This window comes from Harpia harpyja, chromosome 22 (assembly GCF_026419915.1).
Source record: "Harpia harpyja isolate bHarHar1 chromosome 22, bHarHar1 primary haplotype, whole genome shotgun sequence".
Classification (NCBI taxonomy): domain Eukaryota; kingdom Metazoa; phylum Chordata; class Aves; order Accipitriformes; family Accipitridae; genus Harpia; species Harpia harpyja.
This window is the reverse complement of record NC_068961.1, coordinates 15,332,282-15,341,758: the sequence shown is the minus strand read 5'-3', so window position 1 is coordinate 15,341,758 and position 9,477 is coordinate 15,332,282. Positions and strand designations below refer to the sequence as shown.

The 9,477-nt window shown below is 43.1% G+C and overlaps 1 long non-coding RNA gene across 1 annotated transcript; it reads left to right on the top strand.

Annotated features, from left to right (window-relative positions):
- Positions 1-41: 41 nt before the first annotated feature.
- On the top strand, positions 42-5,686 carry LOC128135289 (uncharacterized). The gene is made up of 3 exons (XR_008233041.1): positions 42-101; positions 4,943-5,078; positions 5,423-5,686. It is a non-coding gene; the product is annotated as an uncharacterized LOC128135289 (long non-coding RNA).
- The last annotated feature ends 3,791 nt before the right edge of the window (positions 5,687-9,477 follow it).

The following is a 9,477-nucleotide window of genomic DNA, read 5'->3' as shown; positions in this document are numbered from 1 at the left end:
GAGTTCATCCGCTCTCCGCGCCGTGAGGGACGGGCCCGCTCCGGCGGGGCCCGGTTGCGCGGGCTGCCCGCTCCGGCAAGCGGGGCCCAGCGAGAGAGCTGGTGGGTGTCGGCCCCGCGTGGGGAGCTGGAAAAACGCGATTCCCCCTGGCGGGCAGGAGGGGGCCGAAGCGGAGCCCCGCCCGCCGGTGCCGCCATCGGTGCTCCCCCTCCCTGCCCGGGTGTGGGTCCCGCGGTTCTCTTCTGGCCGAGGAACGCCTCGTCGCCGTTTCGGTTAACGACGGAACGGCGACACGTTTGATGACGTCTCGCTGTGAGGTCACCCCATCGCTTTCTGAACGAAGGCGAGCTTCCAGCCCCCGGCATCTCCCTCCCCGTCACCACCCCGAAGGGGAGCGAGGGCACGTTCCGCGCCCCGCGAGGGGTTGTGCGTCCCCCCGAGAGCGGCGGAACCGAGGGGGACGCCAAGGCCGCGCGTCAGTCGGCGGCGGTGACGAAGGGAAGGGTGGTGGTCACCCGCTCTTGCTGCCCCGGCCTAAAGTGTCCCGGAGGGCAGCGCTCGCCCGGTTCTTCCATGATCCAGTTCAGCGGAGAGCTACCGGCTCTGCCGGTGGGGTTCTCGGCGACGGCGAGCTGCGGTGGCCTCTGGCTGGAAGCCAGGGGTGGAGGAGCATCCCTGTTGAGTGCGACGGTCTCTTTCACCAGCTTATGTTGTGGAAGGGCATCTTGAGGGACAGCACGTCGGGCACAGCCTGAGGAGGTGCTGAGGGCATGGCCTGGAGGAAGAGCTTTCTGTGGTGTGTGCTGAGAGGAGAAGGGCTTGGAGGGTCCTGACAGCAGACGCTGCTTCTGCCGTCTGATTCGTCTAGTATCGGTACTCCTCTCAGGTCACCCAGCCCGGAAGACCTTGACTTTCTAGTTAGCCGTACTGGCGTAAGAGGCGGGATCCAGTTTCTAATACTAATTGCAAGCTAGCGTTCTGCACATAGACCAAGTAATAGATGCGTTCCTTAATTCACAGTATTGATGGGAAAGAAGCCAAGATCTGAGAGACATACAGGCTTCACGTACATACACAGATGTTAAAAAACTGACGCCTTTGGGAAAAAAACAGGGTCTGCAGCCATGTGAGGTGTGATCCGGAAGCCTTGTTGATAGAGCAGCTGCTCACCAGCCGACTAGATCACAGTGAGAGGTCTGCTTGCAAGACACTCAGCTGGAACAGCGAAGCAGGTGGAAGAGGATGCCAGTGAGCTTCCTGCCATGGCCAGCACGGTATTCAAGGAAATGAAGGAGTCCTTGGAATTTTGGGCCAATTTAGAATTTACTAACGACTGCAGCAAGGACTTTAACTGTAAGACTTAGGAAGAAGATCAAAGGATTGCAGATTGCTGAGGAAGTAATCTGTGTAGGTGTGCGGTAGGGCTAGCTGGAGAACTTGGGAAGGCATGGACATGAACAAGAGCTTTCCACCCTTACCTGTGATGAAGTGAGAAAAGAAGTTGAATATCTTCAGTCAAACAATGTGAAAGCTCAGTAGTTTAGAGAGGAAGACTGTGGGAGAAGGTTCCTCACAACTCATATGGATTTCTGTATAAATAGGTAGAAAGATGAACTTTGGCAGCTGACTCGAACGCTCAGTCTATGAGAAGACTTTTCAGTTTACAGAGGAGCTGAGGATATACAGAACAGGCCAGCATTGTCTTCCCCTCTGTCTTGCTGACGTGCAGAGAAATTGTAGTTCTCTGTTCCTGCCAGAGAGAGAGGTTTGGTTCTACGGGGTCAAAGAGCCCTTGACTGGGGCCACCTCCTAGATTGGGGAGGTGAAACTATGTCAGTGGTGTGCAGAGTGGAAGAGGCCCAAGGGGCTGTTTCTGGGTCTCTTTTAAACCTGCTAGAGAGACTAGGAGTTACGGTTTGATACAAGGGTGTAAAAGACTTGAGAGAGCGATAGTTTATTAAAGCAAAACTAAGTTTTCCTGATAGGAGTGACTGAAAGAAACTCATGTGAGTAGCTGTGGCTATAAACGTCCGTAACTGTACACAAAAACATAGGATAATGTTCACCTAGATCAGCGTCTTATCCATGACTGCTAGCAGAAGCATCCAGCGGGGAAAGCACAGAGTGATGCTTTCACCTGTGTACACCTGGCTTCTGGCCATCTGCTGTTCAGGCACTTCCTGAGTCGAAGGTCGAATGCTCATCACTACGATTCCCAGCCCCAAGGAAATTTTTTTTCTTGAGCTCTGCTTATGTGCTCTATGAACCCATTTTTATTTTTGGCGTGCATAAAGCCCTGTGGCAATGGGTTCTGCAGTTTAAGAACTGTTGCTGTGCAAACCAGTACTTCCTTCTCCCCTCTGCTCATTGCTCATCATTCTGTGCATCTCTTGCCATGCCTTACCTTGGTTGTTCCTCCCTAAGGACATATCCCCTTCTCTGGCATCCTCATTCTGCCATCCTTGTTGCCCTTCTCTCTTCTACTTCTGCCGTATCCTTTTTGAGAAGGGGGGACCAAACTTGCATCCAGTGTTCAAGCTGTGAGTGTCCCACAGATTTATACACCTTTATGAGTCCTGTTTACTTCTCTTTTCCTTTTTCATGTTTGCTCTTTTGAGCCATGAACCTGACACTGTAAAAGAACTGTCCTCGATGACCTCCTCAGCAGGAATAGATAGGTAGCACCCACCACTACAAAAAGGGAGGATTCCTTCCTTTCCCACCCCACTCTCATTGCACTATTTTACTTTGTATTTATCAAATATTTGATATCACTGCCATTTAATGCAGTCGTGCAATATTACAAAAATCCTCTGCAGCACCTTCCTGCCAGTTTTAGTTTTTACAGTCCTGAATGATTTTTTCTCACCAGGAAGCTTAGCACGTATGCGAGAAGAGTGCATCATCCGTCCCTTTACGCCCACACGGGGGGGTTACTCCTCAGTCACACCTTTGTGCACACAAGTTCTGGTCATTGCTGTAGTTTCATGCAATTTTCTCAGCACAGAAATTGGACTTGGTGGTTTATAGTTTGTTGGATTATCTCCATGGCCTTGCTAAAAATTGGTATCAGACTTGCCACCCTTATTTCTTTGGTACTGAGACCATTTTGATGAGCAGCTTGCACATTGCAGTTCATAGTTTAGCATCTTCATCCTTCAGCTGATAAAAATCTCTTAGGTGAATCCCATCTGGTCCTGGTGACTCATTTTATGCATTTCATTTCACGCATTTAATTTCACATCTTTTACTGATGCTTCACTGTGAGACAGTTCTTTTCACTTGTACCCCATCAGTAAAGGTTCTTGTCTGGGAACATCTCCAAGATCCCATACAGAGATGCAAAGAATTAATATAGCTTTTCTCCTAATCCTTCCTTGAGGATTTTGTACGTTGCTCTCATCTGTCAACATCAGACTGGCAAGCAGATTTTCTGTTTCTGGTGTGCTGGCAAAAGTTGTATTTGTTAATTTTTGGGATGAAGTTTATGGTTAGAAATGATAACACCTAAAATTGTGCCTTAAATTGAGGGACGGTTTGCTGCGTGCTAATCCACAGTCAAAGAGACCTGTGATGCTTCTGTCCAGGTGGTCTTTTTTGTACAGCCTGCTCCTAATAACAAATTCTGCTGAAGACAACAGAACAAAAAGAAGAAATATCTTTAGAAAGAGAAAGCTGCCTCTTCTTTTCCTATAAATTTCAGAAATGTAAGCCACTCTTGGATAATGTACTTACTGGAATAATGGATGTAGAATTGCAGAAATGGACTTCAGAGCAATAAAAAGTTTCCCCAATGACTGAGATAGCAAAAAAATTGTGACTCATATGTGGCTAATGCAGCCATCTGAAATTATTCTACCCAAATTAAAAGGTTTCTGGGCAGAGCAGGAAAGCTAGCAGTTTAGAAGGTGGAATACTTTATAGGAAGTGGGATGGGCACAAGCACCAGTTGACAAAGGGAATTTTGAAGCCACAATGATTTTAAAACAGATTGCCATTTCAGGGTAGCAAAAATCTTAGATTAAGAAAATGATGGGGGTAAAATACCCTTGGGGCAGAAAGTGTAGTAAATGTGCTGCAAAAGAGTGTTTCTGTAACCGCACAGGGTGCTATATTTTGTGAGCACATGAGTGTGTTGGATATTCTTGGGCTCAAAACTTGTGTAATGAAGAAGAGAGAGTATGTGATACTAGTGCAGACTCAAATAAAATGAGTTCTCACCCAGATTTGATTTCTGAAATGGATCACATTACACTCGAGGAGGAAGGTTGGGGCCTCAGCTACCCCAGTGGGTCTGGGGGTGGCAGATTCCACAGGAGATGCATCACTGCAGCACAGTCTCATGGTGTAAAGGGAAGAATTCAGTTTTCTGCCTTTGCAGAACAGCTCCTCTGGGAGCAAGCTGAGCATATTCCATTTCTTTTAGATGGCTTATAGAATAGCTATTAAATGGTCAATAAAAGCATAAAATATACCTGTCATTCTTTATGTTTGGGTTTGAGTAAGAACCTCAGTAAAAATCATGCTTTGAGTTCCTAAAGAGGGATAAAGGGATTTACGCTATACTTAAATTACTGACTCTCAGTCTCGCTGTCTAACTCTGTCCTGTTGGCTCATAAATGCTAATACAGATACAGAGATTCCAGACTAAAAGTGACACAGACAATCTAGTCTGGCAGGTAACCCTTTGCAAATACAAATAAACCTTTACAAATTATTTGAGCGTTAGTATGCAATTGTTTTAGTATTTAAATGAAAACCAGCCTTTGACAAATTGTCATTGTTACTGGAAAATTAGATCCATAACCAAAGAAGCACATTCAGTTTGATTTGATTTGATTTCCTGAGCTAAGGGAAAGGCTGTGTAATTTAACTGTAGAAGTTGTTTTTCCTTCTTTCCTTATTAAAATTGATTATGTTATTGTTTGGTATTGTATTTTAGATGACAGCCAAGGAACACGAACTGCATTGTGGGCACTAGGCAAAAACTGCTAATGAAGGATCAATAGAAAAAGACAGCATTTGAAAGGAGAAAGAAAAAGTGGCAAAGAAGATGTATTAAATCAACTTGCTCTGCAGTAAGTATTTGAGTTTCTTCTAGCAAAGAGGCTGAATACTTAGGAAACAACTCCCACCAGCCTATCTTTTATCCCACATTTCATTTGGGAAGGACACAGTGGGAAGGAATTAAATCACACCTTAAAGTCAAAGGGTAAATTAAAGCACTTCCAGATTGTTCTGTTTATTCTCATGAGAATTCTCTCTTGTACACAAATTCCTTTCTATAATAATTTAAGTGACCCATCCCATCTACAGTGTGTTTTAAATAGCAACATATCAGAAAGAGGAAGGAGTAGGTGCATTTTGTATGCATCTCTTCATGTGCATCTTTCTAGCGACCTTTGCATGTTTTTCTTCCTAGTTCATCTCTTCAATTCAAAACACAAGATAGGACCACCAATGCAGAAACAGATTTTGTTATTCCTGGAGCAATCAACAGTATTGGCATGCTAACAATGCCTAAAAGCCTTCCTGAGTAACTGTATGAGAACACATCTTCACTTGTTAGTCAGACCTCAAAGGTGCCAAGGGTTCTTGCATCAGCTTGAAGAGCACTTAAGAAACACCAAAAATATCATCGCATGAGTGCTGAACACTGGGTGGCTTAGAAATAAACATGTTTGTTGCTGAAATCTTTTAACTGCTGTGAATTTTAGTGATACCTCTGCATTTTAAGCCAGTTTTCAAATGGTGGATGCTCACACATGTAAATTAATGTTAGTCCACTCACTTGGTTTCTTGAGTGTTAGACACTTCCAGAAGAAATGGCGCTTTGGCCCCATTTAAAATCAATGGTGAAACTCCAGCAGGGTCATATTGGCACGTAAAAGCAGCATACAGCGTGGCTATTTGCATATACATCTTTGCGTAGACCCTTCTTCTGACTAGGAAACCCTTCCCTGATAACTCAGAAACAGGTTTTTTTCCTCAAAAAATTATTTGAAGCAAAACGATATTTTCGTTTGTCCTTTCTACTTACTGTTTAATCAGACAGGGATTTTTTTAAATCCATCTGTAATTCTAAAATAGCTGAGCATGTGTTTTGTGTGAAAACATTCAGTATATTCATTGCTCGGGAACTCTTTACTGTGAACTTTAATCTGAGCACTCAGCATTTTTAATTTGAGCTATGCAATTGCACATCTGACTCAAATGGGACTATTTCCGTTCCCTGGCTTGATGATTTATGCTTTATGTTTCTGTTTTCATCCAAAATCAATTTCAGTTGAATCTTTACCTATGCAGATAAAATTGCAGGAGGAAGGACTTTATGCTTAAGCTACAAATTTGAAGTCCACCTTCTGGAAGAGTATTCGATAATTCAGAGCTGATTAGAGAGCTTTTGTCCAGGAAGTGGGAGATGCAGGTTCTCCTTCTTCCTCTGCCCACAGGGTTTTAAACTGCAGCCCAGGCTATGCCTGTTAGGAGCAGAGGGGAGTGTTCATCTCCTCTGGCTGAGGTTACTTTGCTTTGTTTACAGGGATTAAAGATTCACTGTGAGGGAAAGGGAGCAAAAGCAGAGTCTGATGGGTTTAGTGGGAGTGTGCTTGGTGAGACGCAGGATGGTGGTCTGTGTTATAGTCCTGTTTCAGGAGCAAGGCAAATGTGCTCCATGGCAATCGGGTATAAAAGCATAAAAATACATGGTGTAGGGACTGGAAATCTGTTGTCCCTCTTGCCCATTTAAACTCCCAGCCATTGGGAGAGTCACTTCTTCCCATTCTTTCCCTTTAGAAAGAAAATTTCAGAAATTTAGTAAAGAAAATTTTTTTTCTTTCTGTCTCTCATGTATATAATTGTATGTGTACATACTTATTCATGTATAAACATACACACTCATATTTAAATATTAAACCAAAAGTTTCTCATTAGAAATCTGTTTCAGACAGGGAAGAAGTAGGTTAGAGTATCTGATGATGTGACACTTTTCCACATGACATTTGACCAGAAAGATGCTTGGAAAAGTTAATTTATAAATGTGCTTTTAGGACCTAATACAATCCTTTTGTGCAAGAAGGCAAAATGTCAGTAGTATTTTTAGGAGCATCACTGAGCATTGTGGTACAGTGGTATATACAGACCAGGCAAAGAGAGAACCCCAAACTGCAAAGACCCATTTAGAAAAGTATCTTTAAAAATATTTGACGATTTTGTTTGCCTCCAGCAGTGGTGCAACTCCGCTCATTTGTCTATATCCCGAGTTCTGCGTCATTCGTTTTCTCACGTTCCCATATGTTTCAAACACCCAGTGAGCTCTTTGCAGCTTTCTTTCCAAGTGCCTACAAAGTTTCTCTTGTGCCTGACTCTTTATTGCCTTCTAAGTATGCTGCACATCCTCAAAGTGTCTTGTTATTCATCTCATCTCCTGTTCTATGCTGAAAGCTTTTAAATACATTTTAATGATGCATAACAGCAATATAATGAGCCTAATAGCATGCTATTGATTTTCATTTGAAACACCGACATTTTAACATTTCAATAGCCTTTTAACAGTGTGTATATTTAATGTGATTCAAAGACAAGGCAAATGCAACACAATATCTCTCTACCAAAAAAAATCCACAATCTCTATCTACCGAACGTCTCCCCACCTCACCCGCAATCTGTTTGTTGCAATCAGCTGCATTAGAAGTACATAATTTCCAGTGTCTTAAAACAAGCAAGCCCTAATCCTTGTTACAAGGAAATAAAAGGGAAAAACACAAAATTACTGTATCCAGACACAGCTTTGCTTATCTGCTCTGGTCACAGTGAAGTTACTAATGATCCACATCCAGTCAGTGCTGTCAGAGAATGCAATGCATTAGCTCCGTAGCAAAGTAAACTGCCCAAGGATGCCCTCTGGACAGGAGATAGCTGAGTTATGGGACGCCCTAACTCAGGCTAAGTGGGTGGGCTAAGAAACACAAAAAAGAAAAATGAAATCAGCAAACATACACATCAACGTAAGGTAAGATAGCAGTTCCCTTTTGATGAATAACTCAGTAGTTACATCCTAGGGAGAGTTTTGTTTTCAGGAGAGGTTTCTGAGAAGTCAATGAGCAAGATGTGAAGCAGCCAGACAGTGCCCTGACTAGCCTGAGTGTGTGGCTACTTGGACATAAAACTAACAGCAGCATTGCCAGGCTGCACCAGCCATGTATTTTCCTTGTGTTATAACTAAAGACCTTCTTTTTCCAGTGCTGTGACATGGTTTGTCAGGGGGTGTTTATAACAAACAAATAACAGTCAAGTTTGCATCGAGTATTAACCTTACCCTTCTGGCTTTTCACAGCATCACTCATATTCTTTACATATCAATTATCTGTAAAGCAACATAAATGTGCATGACACAATCAAGATGTTAGGAAATGCAGTTTCTGCCCTGTAGGTTGATTGAACCCATGTAAGGTAATGGAGAGAGAGAAAAGCAAAGGACCAGGGAAACAAGGAAGACTTATGCTTTTGCAAGGTCTTCGTTTTGCTTGCTTTCCCAATGTGCAGCTGTTGGTTTGTAACCACATCAACCAAGAGGATCATCTGACAAGTCATGACTCAGACTTTATTGCAGTTGAGTATAATTAGACAGGGGGTTTGCTATTGAGCTTAAAAAAAAAAAGAATCAGCTGCTTTGATTACCATTTTGTTCAGATGTTTTTCAATCTTTGTGCTTTTCTTTCAAGATCATGATGCAAGTGAGGTCAGGATCAAAATTTCTGAGAACATGCAAGTGATTTTGGAGTCTAAGATGCTCTTTGAATTAGTAGTACTTCCCAGTGTGCAAGTTAGTCTGAAATTAAGATACACCATTCTCAGAGGTTACCTAAGAAATTCAAAACTTTTTAGCAAATAAGGTACCCAAGACAGGCATAGGCACATGTTTTGTGATTAAAATGTAAGTAAAGTTCTATTTCTGCCTGTACCAGAGACACTGACTTCTAACTAGTGACAGAGGTGATCAAGAAGGCCATCTTCATTTGGTTGACAAATTTGGAAATGGGAAAAATAGTCTATCTTGAATAGATGGTGGTAGTAATGAGTAACTGCTGAAAGCAGTAGAGTGGAGCATGGGTTTTAAACCAGTCAGAGAAGAAATCTCAAATACGTATAACTGAAGACAGAAGAAAAGGCTGTTACCTTTTTATTTAAGATTGGTCACATGAACGGTCTCCTGGAAGTACCTAATTCTCTTGGCTGGTGGCGGACGGATTGTAGAATGGTTAGCTCAGGTGTCACATATTTGACCTCTAAGTTAGGACAGATCAGTCCCATCCTCTGGAGAAGCAAGGTCAAGTTGGAAGATGAGTGGAGGCTAACTCCTGGTAAGAGCCCCAGTTACACCTGCAGGCAAGATATATGTTCCTTTTCTTATCTTCCAATGGTGTGTTGCATCCCTTTTTCCCAGACTGTGCTGGTCTTTCCTATTTTAAACATAAA